The sequence below is a fragment of the Salvelinus alpinus genome, chromosome 29 (assembly GCF_045679555.1).
Source record: "Salvelinus alpinus chromosome 29, SLU_Salpinus.1, whole genome shotgun sequence".
NCBI classification, from domain to species: Eukaryota; Metazoa; Chordata; class Actinopteri; order Salmoniformes; family Salmonidae; genus Salvelinus; species Salvelinus alpinus.
Window position 1 is genome coordinate 19571025 of NC_092114.1, and position 15925 is coordinate 19586949.

Below are 15925 nucleotides of genomic sequence, written 5' to 3' on the forward strand. Positions count from 1 at the left end.
CCCTCCATCCCGTCCCTACATTCACCATCTATTCCCTCCATCCCGTCCCTACATTCACCATCTATTCCCTCCATCCCTACATTCACCATCTATTCCCTCCATCCCTACATTCACCATCTATTCCCTCCATCCCTACATTCACCATCTATTCCCTCCATCCTGTCCCTACATTCACCATCTATTCCCTCCATCCCTACATTCACCATCTATTCCCTCCATCCCTACATTCACCATCTATTCCCTCCATCCCGTCCCTACATTCACCATCTATTCCCTCCATCCCTACATTCACCATCTATTCCCTCCATCCCTACATTCACCATCTATTCCCTCCATCCCATCCCTACATTCACCATCTATTCCATCCATCCCATCCCCACATTCACCATCTATTCCCTCCATCCCGTCCCTACATTCACCATCTATTCCCTCCATCCCGTCCCTACATTCACCATCTATTCCCTCCATCCCGTCCCCACATTCACCATCTATTCCCTCCATCCCATCCCTACATTCACCATCTATTCCATCCATCCCGTCCCTACATTCACCATCTATTCCCTCCATCCCGTCCCTACATTCACCATCTATTCCCTTCATCCCGTCCCTACATTCACCATCTATTCCATCTATCCCGTCCCTACATTCACCATCTATTCCCTCCATCCCGTCCCTACATTCACACTCTATTCCCTCCATCCCGTCCCTACATTCACCATCTATTCCCTCCATCCCGTCCTTACATTCACCATCTATTCCCTCCATCCCGTCCCTACATTCACCATCTATTCCCTCCATCCCTACATTCACCATCTATTCCCTCCATCCCTACATTCACCATCTATTCCCTCCATCCCGTCCCTACATTCACCATCTATTCCCTCCATCCCGTCCCTACATTCACCATCTATTCCCTCCATCCCGTCCCTACATTCACACTCTATTCCCTCCATCCCGTCCCTACATTCACCATCTATTCCCTCCATCCCGTCCTTACATTCACCATCTATTCCCTCCATCCCGTCCCTACATTCACCATCTATTCCCTCCATCCCGTCCCTACATTCACCATCTATTCCCTCCATCCCGTCCCTACATTCACCATCTATTCCCTCCATCCCTACATTCACCATCTATTCCCTCCATCCCATCCCTACATTCACCATCTATTCCCTCCATCCCATCCCTACATTCACCATCTATTCCCTCCGTCCCTACATTCACCATCTATTCCCTCCATCCCATCCCTACATTCACCATCTATTCCCTCCATCCCCTCCCTACATTCACCATATATTCCCCCCAATCCCGTCCCTACATTCACCATCTATTCCCTCCATCCCGTACCTACATTCACCATCTATTCCCTCAATCCCGTCCCTACATTCACCATCTATTCCCTCCATCCCGTCCCTACATTCACCATCTATTCCCTCCATCCCTACATTCACCATCTATTCCCTCCATCCCATCCCTACATTCACCATCTATTCCCTCCATCCCATCCCTACATTCACCATCTATTCCCTCCGTCCCTACATTCACCATCTATTCCCTCCATCCCATCCCTACATTCACCATCTATTCCCTCCATCCCCTCCCTACATTCACCATCTATTCCCCCCAATCCCGTCCCTACATTCACCATCTATTCCCTCCATCCCATCCCTACATTCACCATCTATTCCCTACATCCCGTCCCTACATTCACCATCTATTCCCTCCATCCCATCCCTACATTCACCATCTATTCCCCCCAATCCCGTCCATACATTCACCATCTATTCCCTCCATCCTGTCCCTACATTCACCATCTATTCCCTCCATCCCGTCCCTACATTCACCATCTATTCCCTCCATCCCGTCCCTACATTCACCATCTATTCCCTCCATCCCTACATTCACCATCTATTCCCTCCATCCCTACATTCACCATCTATTCCCTCCATCCCTACATTCACCATCTATTCCCTCCATCCTGTCCCTACATTCACCATCTATTCCCTCCATCCATACATTCACCATCTATTCCCTCCATCCCTACATTCACCATCTATTCCCTCCATCCCGTCCCTACATTCACCATCTATTCCCTCCATCCCTACATTCACCATCTATTCCCTCCATCCCTACATTCACCATCTATTCCCTCCATCCCATCCCTACATTCACCATCTATTCCATCCATCCCATCCCCACATTCACCATCTATTCCCTCCATCCCGTCCCTACATTCACCATCTATTCCCTCCATCCCGTCCCTACATTCACCATCTATTCCCTCCATCCCGTCCCTACATTCACACTCTATTCCCTCCATCCCGTCCCTACATTCACCATCTATTCCCTCCATCCCGTCCTTACATTCACCATCTATTCCCTCCATCCCGTCCCTACATTCACCATCTATTCCCTCCATCCCTACATTCACCATCTATTCCCTCCATCCCTACATTCACCATCTATTCCCTCCATCCCGTCCCTACATTCACCATCTATTCCCTCCATCCCGTCCCTACATTCACCATCTATTCCCTCCATCCCGTCCCTACATTCACACTCTATTCCCTCCATCCCGTCCCTACATTCACCATCTATTCCCTCCATCCCGTCCTTACATTCACCATCTATTCCCTCCATCCCGTCCCTACATTCACCATCTATTCCCTCCATCCCGTCCCTACATTCACCATCTATTCCCTCCATCCCGTCCCTACATTCACCATCTATTCCCTCCATCCATCCCTACATTCACCATCTATTCCCTCCATCCCATCCCTACATTCACCATCTATTCCCTCCATCCCATCCCTACATTCACCATCTATTCCCTCCGTCCCGTCCCTACATTCACCATCTATTCCCTCCATCCCGTCCCTACATTCACCATCTATTCCCTCCATCCCGTCCCTACATTCACACTCTATTCCCTCCATCCCGTCCCTACATTCACCATCTATTCCCTCCATCCCGTCCTTACATTCACCATCTATTCCCTCCATCCCGTCCCTACATTCACCATCTATTCCCTCCATCCCTACATTCACCATCTATTCCCTCCATCCTGTCCCTACATTCACCATCTATTCCCTCCATCCATACATTCACCATCTATTCCCTCCATCCCTACATTCACCATCTATTCCCTCCATCCCGTCCCTACATTCACCATCTATTCCCTCCATCCCTACATTCACCATCTATTCCCTCCATCCCTACATTCACCATCTATTCCCTCCATCCCATCCCTACATTCACCATCTATTCCATCCATCCCATCCCCACATTCACCATCTATTCCCTCCATCCCGTCCCTACATTCACCATCTATTCCCTCCATCCCGTCCCTACATTCACCATCTATTCCCTCCATCCCGTCCCTACATTCACACTCTATTCCCTCCATCCCGTCCCTACATTCACCATCTATTCCCTCCATCCCGTCCTTACATTCACCATCTATTCCCTCCATCCCGTCCCTACATTCACCATCTATTCCCTCCATCCCTACATTCACCATCTATTCCCTCCATCCCTACATTCACCATCTATTCCCTCCATCCCGTCCCTACATTCACCATCTATTCCCTCCATCCCGTCCCTACATTCACCATCTATTCCCTCCATCCCGTCCCTACATTCACACTCTATTCCCTCCATCCCGTCCCTACATTCACCATCTATTCCCTCCATCCCGTCCTTACATTCACCATCTATTCCCTCCATCCCGTCCCTACATTCACCATCTATTCCCTCCATCCCGTCCCTACATTCACCATCTATTCCCTCCATCCCGTCCCTACATTCACCATCTATTCCCTCCATCCCTACATTCACCATCTATTCCCTCCATCCCATCCCTACATTCACCATCTATTCCCTCCATCCCATCCCTACATTCACCATCTATTCCCTCCGTCCCTACATTCACCATCTATTCCCTCCATCCCATCCCTACATTCACCATCTATTCCCTCCATCCCCTCCCTACATTCACCATATATTCCCCCCAATCCCGTCCCTACATTCACCATCTATTCCCTCCATCCCGTACCTACATTCACCATCTATTCCCTCAATCCCGTCCCTACATTCACCATCTATTCCCTCCATCCCGTCCCTACATTCACCATCTATTCCCTCCATCCCGTCCCTACATTCACCATCTATTCCCTCCATCCCGTCCCACCCAATTTGTAAGTCGCTCTGGATAAGAGCGTCTGCTAAATGACTTAAATGTAAATGTAAATGTACATTCACCATCTCTTCCCTCCATCCCTACATTCACCATCTATTCCCTCCATCCCATCCCTACATTCACCATCTATTCCCTCCATCCCATCCCTACATTCACCATCTATTCCCTCCGTCCCTACATTCACCATCTATTCCCTCCATCCCATCCCTACATTCACCATCTATTCCCTCCATCCCCTCCCTACATTCACCATCTATTCCCTCCATCCCATCCCTACATTCCCCATCTATTCCCTCCATCCCGTCCCTACATTCACCATCTATTCCCTCCATCCCGTCCCTACATTCACCATCTATTCCCTCCATCCCATCCCTACATTCCCCATCTATTCCCTCCATCCCGTCCCTACATTCACCATCTATTCCCTCCATCCCGTCCCTACATTCACCATCTATTCCCTCCATCCCGTCCCTACATTCACCATCTATTCCCTCCATCCCATCCCTACATTCACCATCTATTCCCTCCATCCCGTCCCTACATTCACCATCTATTCCCTCCATCCCATCCCTACATTCACCATCTATTCCCTCCATCCCGTCCCTACATTCACCATCTATTCCCTCCATCCCTACATTCACCATCTATTCCCTCCATCCCATCCCTACATTCACCATCTATTCCCTCCATCCCATCCCTACATTCACCATCTATTCCCTCCGTCCCTACATTCACCATCTATTCCCTCCATCCCATCCCTACATTCACCATCTATTCCCTCCATCCCCTCCCTACATTCACCATCTATTCCCCCCAATCCCGTCCCTACATTCACCATCTATTCCCTCCATCCCATCCCTACATTCACCATCTATTCCCTACATCCCGTCCCTACATTCACCATCTATTCCCTCCATCCCATCCCTACATTCACCATCTATTCCCCCCAATCCCGTCCATACATTCACCATCTATTCCCTCCATCCTGTCCCTACATTCACCATCTATTCCCTCCATCCCGTCCCTACATTCACCATCTATTCCCTCCATCCCGTCCCTACATTCACCATCTATTCCCTCCATCCCTACATTCACCATCTATTCCCTCCATCCCTACATTCACCATCTATTCCCTCCATCCCTACATTCACCATCTATTCCCTCCATCCTGTCCCTACATTCACCATCTATTCCCTCCATCCCTACATTCACCATCTATTCCCTCCATCCCTACATTCACCATCTATTCCCTCCATCCCGTCCCTACATTCACCATCTATTCCCTCCATCCCTACATTCACCATCTATTCCCTCCATCCCTACATTCACCATCTATTCCCTCCATCCCATCCCTACATTCACCATCTATTCCATCCATCCCATCCCCACATTCACCATCTATTCCCTCCATCCCGTCCCTACATTCACCATCTATTCCCTCCATCCCGTCCCTACATTCACCATCTCTTCCCTCCATCCCTACATTCACCATCTATTCCCTCCATCCCATCCCTACATTCACCATCTATTCCCTCCATCCCATCCCTACATTCACCATCTATTCCCTCCGTCCCTACATTCACCATCTATTCCCTCCATCCCATCCCTACATTCACCATCTATTCCCTCCATCCCCTCCCTACATTCACCATCTATTCCCTCCATCCCATCCCTACATTCCCCATCTATTCCCTCCATCCCGTCCCTACATTCACCATCTATTCCCTCCATCCCGTCCCTACATTCACCATCTATTCCCTCCATCCCATCCCTACATTCCCCATCTATTCCCTCCATCCCGTCCCTACATTCACCATCTATTCCCTCCATCCCGTCCCTACATTCACCATCTATTCCCTCCATCCCGTCCCTACATTCACCATCTATTCCCTCCATCCCATCCCTACATTCACCATCTATTCCCTCCATCCCGTCCCTACATTCACCATCTATTCCCTCCATCCCATCCCTACATTCACCATCTATTCCCTCCATCCCGTCCCTACATTCACCATCTATTCCCTCCACCCCTACATTCACCATCTATTCCCTCCATCCCATCCCTACATTCACCATCTATTCCCTCCATCCCATCCCTACATTCACCATCTATTCCCTCCGTCCCTACATTCACCATCTATTCCCTCCATCCCATCCCTACATTCACCATCTATTCCCTCCATCCCCTCCCTACATTCACCATCTATTCCCCCCAATCCCGTCCCTACATTCACCATCTATTCCCTCCATCCCATCCCTACATTCACCATCTATTCCCTACATCCCGTCCCTACATTCACCATCTATTCCCTCCATCCCATCCCTACATTCACCATCTATTCCCCCCAATCCCGTCCATACATTCACCATCTATTCCCTCCATCCTGTCCCTACATTCACCATCTATTCCCTCCATCCCGTCCCTACATTCACCATCTATTCCCTCCATCCCGTCCCTACATTCACCATCTATTCCCTCCATCCCTACATTCACCATCTATTCCCTCCATCCCTACATTCACCATCTATTCCCTCCATCCCTACATTCACCATCTATTCCCTCCATCCTGTCCCTACATTCACCATCTATTCCCTCCATCCCTACATTCACCATCTATTCCCTCCATCCCTACATTCACCATCTATTCCCTCCATCCCTACATTCACCATCTATTCCCTCCATCCCTACATTCACCATCTATTCCCTCCATCCCATCCCTACATTCACCATCTATTCCATCCATCCCATCCCCACATTCACCATCTATTCCCTCCATCCCGTCCCTACATTCACCATCTATTCCCTCCATCCCGTCCCTACATTCACCATCTATTCCCTCCATCCCGTCTCCACATTCACCATCTATTCCCTCCATCCCATCCCTACATTCACCATCTATTCCATCCATCCCGTCCCTACATTCACCATCTATTCCCTCCATCCCGTCCCTACATTCACCATCTATTCCCTCCATCCCGTCCCTACATTCACCATCTATTCCATCCATCCCGTCCCTACATTCACCATCTATTCCCTCCATCCCGTCCCTACATTCACACTCTATTCCCTCCATCCCGTCCCTACATTCACCATCTATTCCCTCCATCCCGTCCTTACATTCACCATCTATTCCCTCCATCCCGTCCCTACATTCACCATCTATTCCCTCCATCCCGTCCCTACATTCCCCATCTATTCCCTCCATCCCGTCCCTACATTCCCCATCTATTCCCTCCATCCCGTCCCTACATTCACCATCTATTCCCTCCATCCCGTCCCTACATTCACCATCTATTCCCTCCATCCCGTCCCTACATTCACCATCTATTCCCTCCATCCCGTCCCTACATTCACCATCTATTCCCTCCATCCCGTCCCTACATTCACCATCTATTCCCTCCATTCCGTCCCTACATTCACCATCTATTCCCTCCATCCCGTCCCTACATTCACCATCTATTCCCACCATCCCGTCCCTACATTCACCATCTATTCCCTCCATCCCGTCCCTACATTCACCATCTATTCCCTCTATCCCGTCCCTACATTCACCATCTATTCCCTCCATCCCGTCCCTACATTCACCATCTATTCCCTCCATCCCGTCCCTACATTCACCATCTATTCCCTCCATCCCGTCCCTACATTCACCATCTATTCCCTCCATCCCTACATTCACCATCTATTCCCTCCATCCCATCCCTACATTCACCATCTATTCCCTCCATCCCATCCCTACATTCACCATCTATTCCCTCCATCCCCTCCCTACATTCACCATCTATTCCCTCCATCCCGTCCCTACATTCCCCATCTATTCCCTCCATCCCGTCCCTACATTCACCATCTATTCCCTCCATCCCGTCCCTACATTCACCATCTATTCCCTCCATCCCATCCCTACATTCCCCATCTATTCCCTCCATCCCGTCCCTACATTCACCATCTATTCCCTCCATCCCGTCCCTACATTCACCATCTATTCCCTCCATCCCGTCCCTACATTCACCATCTATTCCCTCCATCCCATCCCTACATTCACCATCTATTCCCTCCATCCCGTCCCTACATTCACCATCTATTCCCTCCATCCCATCCCTACATTCACCATCTATTCCATCCATCCCGTCCCTACATTCACCATCTATTCCCTCCATTCCGTCCCTACATTCACCATCTATTCCCTCCATCCCGTCCCTACATTCACCATCTATTCCCTCCATCCCGTCCCTACATTCACCATCTATTCCCTCCATCCCGTCCCTATATTCACCATCTATTCCCTCCATCCCGTCCCTACATTCACCATCTATTCCCTCTATCCCGTCCCTACATTCACCATCTATTCCCTCCATCCCGTCCCTACATTCACCATCTATTCCCTCCATCCCGTCCCTACATTCACCATCTATTCCCTCCATCCCGTCCCTACATTCACCATCTATTCCCTCCATCCCTACATTCACCATCTATTCCCTCCATCCCATCCCTACATTCACCATCTATTCCCTCCATCCCATCCCTACATTCACCATCTATTCCCTCCGTCCCTACATTCCCCATCTATTCCCTCCATCCCATCCCTACATTCACCATCTATTCCCTCCATCCCCTCCCTACATTCACCATATATTCCCCCCAATCCCGTCCCTACATTCACCATCTATTCCCTCCATCCCGTCCCTACATTCACCATCTATTCCCTACATCCCGTCCCTACATTCACCATCTATTCCCTCCATCCCATCCCTACATTCACCATATATTCCCCCCAATCCCGTCCCTACATTCACCATCTATTCCCTCCATCCTGTCCCTACATTCACCATCTATTCCCTCCATCCCGTCCCTACATTCACCATCTATTCCCTCCATCCCGTCCCTACATTCACCATCTATTCCCTCCATCCCTACATTCACCATCTATTCCCTCCATCCCTACATTCACCATCTATTCCCTCCATCCCTACATTCACCATCTATTCCCTCCATCCTGTCCCTACATTCACCATCTATTCCCTCCATCCCTACATTCACCATCTATTCCCTCCATCCCTACATTCACCATCTATTCCCTCCATCCCGTCCCTACATTCACCATCTATTCCCTCCATCCCGTCCCTACATTCACCATCTATTCCCTCCATCCCTACATTCACCATCTATTCCCTCCATCCCTACATTCACCATCTATTCCCTCCATCCCATCCCTACATTCACCATCTATTCCCTCCATCCCATCCCCACATTCACCATCTATTCCCTCCATCCCGTCCCTACATTCACCATCTATTCCCTCCATCCCGTCCCTACATTCACCATCTATTCCCTCCATCCCGTCTCCACATTCACCATCTATTCCCTCCATCCCATCCCTACATTCACCATCTATTCCATCCATCCCGTCCCTACATTCACCATCTATTCCCTCCATCCCGTCCCTACATTCACCATCTATTCCCTCCATCCCATCCCTACATTCACCATCTATTCCATCCATCCCGTCCCTACATTCACCATCTATTCCCTCCATCCCATCCCTACATTCACCATCTATTCCCTCCATCCCGTCCCTACATTCACCCTCTATTCCATCCATCCCGTCCCTCCATTCACCATCTATTCCCTCCATCCACCATCTATTCCCTCCATCCCATCCCTACATTCACCATCTATTCCCTCCATCCCGTCCCTACATTCACCATCTATTTCATCCATCCCGTCCCTACATTCACCATCTATTCCCTCCATCCCGTCCCTACATTCACCATCTATTCCCTCCATCCCGTCCCTACATTCACCATCTATTCCCTCCATCCCGTCCCTACATTCACCATCTATTCCCTCCATCCCGTCCCTACATTCACCATCTATTCCCTCCATCCCTACATTCACCATCTATTCCCTCCATCCCATCCCTACATTCACCATCTATTCCCTCCATCCCTACATTCACCATCTATTCCCTCCATCCTGTCCCTACATTCACCATCTATTCCCTCCATCCCTACATTCACCATCTATTCCCTCCATCCCTACATTCACCATCTATTCCCTCCATCCCGTCCCTACATTCACCATCTATTCCCTCCATCCCGTCCCTACATTCACCATCTATTCCCTCCATCCCTACATTCACCATCTATTCCCTCCATCCCTACATTCACCATCTATTCCCTCCATCCCATCCCTACATTCACCATCTATTCCCTCCATCCCATCCCCACATTCACCATCTATTCCCTCCATCCCGTCCCTACATTCACCATCTATTCCCTCCATCCCGTCCCTACATTCACCATCTATTCCCTCCATCCCGTCTCCACATTCACCATCTATTCCCTCCATCCCATCCCTACATTCACCATCTATTCCATCCATCCCGTCCCTACATTCACCATCTATTCCCTCCATCCCGTCCCTACATTCACCATCTATTCCCTCCATCCCATCCCTACATTCACCATCTATTCCATCCATCCCGTCCCTACATTCACCATCTATTCCCTCCATCCCATCCCTACATTCACCATCTATTCCCTCCATCCCGTCCCTACATTCACCCTCTATTCCATCCATCCCGTCCCTCCATTCACCATCTATTCCCTCCATCCACCATCTATTCCCTCCATCCCATCCCTACATTCACCATCTATTCCCTCCATCCCGTCCCTACATTCACCATCTATTTCATCCATCCCGTCCCTACATTCACCATCTATTCCCTCCATCCCGTCCCTACATTCACCATCTATTCCCTCCATCCCGTCCCTACATTCACCATCTATTCCCTCCATCCCGTCCCTACATTCACCATCTATTCCCTCCATCCCGTCCCTACATTCACCATCTATTCCCTCCACCCCGTCCCTACATTCACCATCTATTCCCTCCATCCCGTCCCTACATTCACCTTCCTCACTCCTTTTCCTTACCATGTTTCTCTCCTTTCGTTTCCCCTCTGTCTATGTGTCTTTCATACAGTATCCCTCTCTCATCAATTTAGACATTCCCTTCCTTCCTGCCTCCATTCCTCCCCCACTCCCTCCCTCCCTTCCTCACCCACTCCCTCCCTCCCGTCCCTACATTCACCATCTATTCCCTCCATCCCGTCCCTACATTCACCTTCCTCACTCCTTTTCCTTACCATGTTTCTCTCCTTTCGTTTCCCCTCTGTCTATGTGTCTTTCATACAGTATCCCTCTCTCATCAATTTAGACATTCCCTTCCTTCCTGCCTCCATTCCTCCCCCACTCCCTCCCTCCCTTCCTCACCCACTCCCTCCCTCCCCACTCCCTCCCTTCGGTTCACATCTCCTATTGCTCTAACAGCAGAAGATGCTTTTCCCATAAAGTAGTCCAACCACATTCTCCACCAATCCTGTAAGAGACTGCTTCCGTTATTAGAAGACACAGATAAACTACAACCACACTGTACTCTGTGCCCTAGGCCTGTAAACACACTGTTTGTATGCTAGCTAGCACACAGGGAGAACATGAAGGTTAAAATAGGGCAGGAGGACAACACGCTTTTAATTGGTTCTACTGTTGAAGCTTTTAAAGGCCCAGTGCAGTCATTTTTATCTCAATATCAAATAATTTCTGGGTAACAATTAAGTACCTTACTGTTGTTATTTTTTTCACTTAAAATTGTACAAAAAAATAGCTTTTTAGCAAAGAGCAATTTCTCAAGCAACAATTTTGCTAAGACTGTCTGGGAGTGGTCTGAGTGAGGGGCCTAATTGGATGAGTGAGGGGCCTAATTGGATGAGCCTAATGCGAGGGATCTGTGACCTAAAAACGAGCTATTATTGACAGAGAGGTATGAAACTCTTTGTTATTGGTCTATTAAATTATACCGCTTGGTGATGTCACCAGGCAGGCCAAAACTCATGTGAACTTTTCAAACAGCTTACACTAAAATGACATTATCTTAATTTTCACAATATTATTCCAAGCTCAGTGTGAAAATATATATAAAATGTTTTTGACTGCACTGGGCCTTTAACTGGTTCTACTGTTGAAGCTTTTACCTGGTTCTACTGTCCTGTTCCAAGCTTTTAACTGGTTCTACTGTCCTGTTCCAAGCTTTTAACTGGTTCTACTGTCCTGTTCCAAGCTTTTAACTGGTTCTACTGTTCTGTTCCAAGCTTTTACCTGGTTCTACTGCCCTGTTCCAAGCTTTTACCTGGTTCTACTGTTCTGTTCAAGCTTTTACCTGGTTCTACTGTTCTGTTCAATCTTTTACCTGGTTCTACTGTTCTGTCCAAGCTTTTACCTGGTTCTTCCTGCTCTACCTGTGTGTGGTTTGAAGAGTTGGGCTTGTATGATGATGATGCACTGTGGTCCCTAATAACTGCTCAGCACTACCTGTGGAGATAAGTTACCCTTTAGCATCATCATCCTCCTATCACAAGGTTGAGGGGTGAGGCATCTAAACCACCACTAAAAAGAGTCCTTAGGAGCTGCAAGAGGACTGGGGTTTTAGGAGCTTTGCGCTGGGGTCTTTTTGTTGAAGTGTCATCATTTCAAGGAGCGAGCACACACACACTGGCAGACTTACCATTAGGCAGAAGAGGAAATTGCCTCAGGCCTCACATCATCAAGGGGCCTCAAGAGCCAGGCATATATAATTTAAATATAATTTCACAGCTTGAGGACCCCCCATCCTCCACTCTACCCAGAGTTCCTGTGCTTTGTTTCCATTGATATGATTGAAAACGTGACTTTCACTGAAATTAAGCTGCAGCAATGAGGCGTGTTCAGAGCAGAGAAAATAAAATAAAAAAATATCCAAAATTAATGCATTTCTTTCGCAAAAAGACAGGTACTGTACTGCTGATAATACTGCCATTGTCGTCAAGGCCCATGTCATACTCTTTCTGGCCAGACAGCATCAGATACATGAGCTACATATAGTAAGACAGAGGGGCGCTGTTTCGCTCGCTCCGATGCTTTCTCTCCGGTAAAATGGTTTCGGATGCTGGAATTATTTATTTTGGGATGAACCCGCAAAGGTAACCTACTTTTTGAAGTGATTTGTTTGACAATCAGATGAAAACATGAATGGTTGTGTTCATGGCACATTAAAAGGTAATACATTTTTACATTCTAGTAATATTGCAGACTCTCTTACTCAGGGATTCAAACCAGCAACCTTTCGGTTACTGGCCCAACGTTCTTACTGTAACTGCTGGCTACCTGCCACTATTGTATTTTTACAGTTAAATTACATCTTTATTATAAAACCATTTATAGTACTCCAAATCACTAAATCCACCAGTGCACGCACACACATACACACAGGCAGGCAGACAGACAAACAAACACTAAACTAGCATTAAATGACCAGCAAAGGAAGGAGGAATGAGGAAAGAGAGAGAACAGATAGAGAGACGAAGGTAGGGGGGCATCTCATTAGAGCTGCTCTCCTAACAGAGTGTTTTTAAATGACAGCGCAACCAAACACGGATTACACACGAGGATAATCCGTCTGTGCTGTGCCAACGCTCCTCTCTCGGCAATCTTCTGGGAAGCGCAAGGGTGCGGAGAAGCGCCATTTATCTGCCGCTGAGAGCGAGTGCGGGATAGGCACGCAGATGAGAAGATACACTAAATATAGAAGGAGATGCAAGGGAGAGGATGAAAAGAGAGAGGAAACGTAGGAGAAAATAAAATAAAAAAATCGCTCAGAGGGAGGCATGATCCCTGAAGAAATAAAATTTACCTAAACGGGTGTAGGCTATATAATGAATACGATTTTGCACTTAAGAGGAAAAACCTTCTTTGACATTCATGAATTGCCTGCAATCAATGTCATCCAATTCATTTCAATGTGTAGCCTAGCCTACTTTCCATGAATTGGACCAGAAGTATTGTGTAACACCAAGTCCTATGAATTTTTAGAAACGTTTAATTTGTGATGATTTAAAAACCTTAAAAAGGCCCATTGCAGTCAAACGTTATTTACCTGTATTTTATATATATTTCCACACTATGAGGTTGGAATAATAGTGTGACATTCTGAAAATTATGATAATGCCATTTTAGTGTAAGAGCTGTTTGAAAAGACAGGCTAAAATTCCATCCCTGAAATTTCAGGCTGTCTGGTGACATCACCTGGTGGTAAATTAGTTAATAGACCAATAAGAGAGTTACAAACCTCTGCCAATAACAGCGAGTTTTCTGTTTTCCCCTCCTTACTCAGACCACTGCCAGACAGTCCTAGCAAAATTCTTGCTTGAGAAATTGCTATTTGTTAAGAAGCTATTTTTATTTCTGGTTGACCATTTTGATTGAAAATAATCACATTAAGGTACTTAATTGTTGCTCAGAAACTATTTGATATTGAGATAAAAACGGCTGCATTGGGCCTTTAAGAAAAACGCCAAAGGCAAATTGCACGAGTTTGCATGACACATGGAGTGCGCCTGTGGGTTTGCCTTTTTGCTCCTGCACGCTCACCGCACGTGGCGAACTGCTTGGTGCGCATTATAACGATGGCAGTTTAGCAAACGGGAAATTATACATGACAGGTCGCTTACGCACGGAATCACTCTCTCCACATTTCCCCCATTCACTCCATCTCTCCAGCTGCGCTTGACACAATTTACTCTGTCACGAATATCTGGGCTTTAGCCTCTGCTTGGAATACAAACCACACATAGTATCTGGCACAGGCATCACAATCAACATAATACAGGAGACAAGACTCGTTTAGGCAACAGGTTTTGGCATAACGTAAGTACAGACTATTGGAGAGAATTGGTGGGTTGGTAACCGTTGTGACCCGAACTTGTGCTGTGCCCATCAAACGAGCCCGTGTATATGGGATCCATCAGGCTACTTCCCCCGCCGTCAAAAAAGTTAACGCTGCACAGTTAGCCTAAACACGTCTCATAAAACATCTCCAAAGATTTATGTTTTGTATTTGAGGCCCGAGAGATGTTGCCACTAAAACATAAACACATTCTGAGAATACTTGGTTTCATCTAGGAACATAACACCCGTGAACTCTGACCAACATTTCCATAATCTCAATTCATAAACATATTTTATTTGTTTTTAGAGTAGACAAACAAAAGGTAGCCTACCGTTTGGAATCACCCGTAAGAGAAGTCTCTCGACAGTCAGGACGCATGCGCAAGCAATGTGCTCATGTTTTTACACGGTCACCGACACACAAACCCGAACTTTCTGTGGTGTCTTCACCTTGAGCGCATGTCTGTCAATCCCCTGTCCTCTGCGTGATCACCCCGGTTGACGAGCCACGAACAGCCGTTAAGGTCATGCTGCTCCGGTAACGGGAAATCCCGAATCCTCCCTCTGACAACTGTACGGTACTGTATCTCTCCGGCAGCCCGATGCGCGTGATAAGTGTGAGGAGTTCTCTCCCTCCCTCCCTATATCTCCCTCTGTGTGCGAAAGCATCGGGGAAGTCTGCCTTTCCATTTCCCTCTGCTTATTGAACAGTCGCAGAAGGCTGATTTAACATACAAGGAGGGAAAATTAAGAGTGGATGTGAAGAAGATGCCAGAGACTGTAAAAGTCAAGCTTAAGTACTTAATCAGAACTACCATAGGAGTGTGCTACAGCAAATGCTTTATGTTCATTTGTGGGGAAATTGAGATTGTGTGTGTTGTCTGGGTTCAGTTGGTCATGGACAAGTGTTTTTATGGTAAGGAGTTCAAATCTGTGTTATAAGGGGGTCAACGTGTGTGTTTGTGA

General features: G+C 47.6%; 1 protein-coding gene across 1 annotated transcript in view; it reads right to left on the minus strand.

Moving 5' to 3' along the window:
* Nucleotides 1–15585, minus strand: part of LOC139559238 (raftlin-like) — a 105772-nt gene extending 90187 nt beyond the window's left edge. The window contains exon 1 of the mRNA XM_071375041.1: nt 15292–15585. The gene's annotated coding sequence lies outside the window, so the exon portion shown is untranslated. The remainder of the gene's footprint in view (nt 1–15291) is intronic.
* Between the last annotated feature and the right edge of the window lie 340 nt (nt 15586–15925).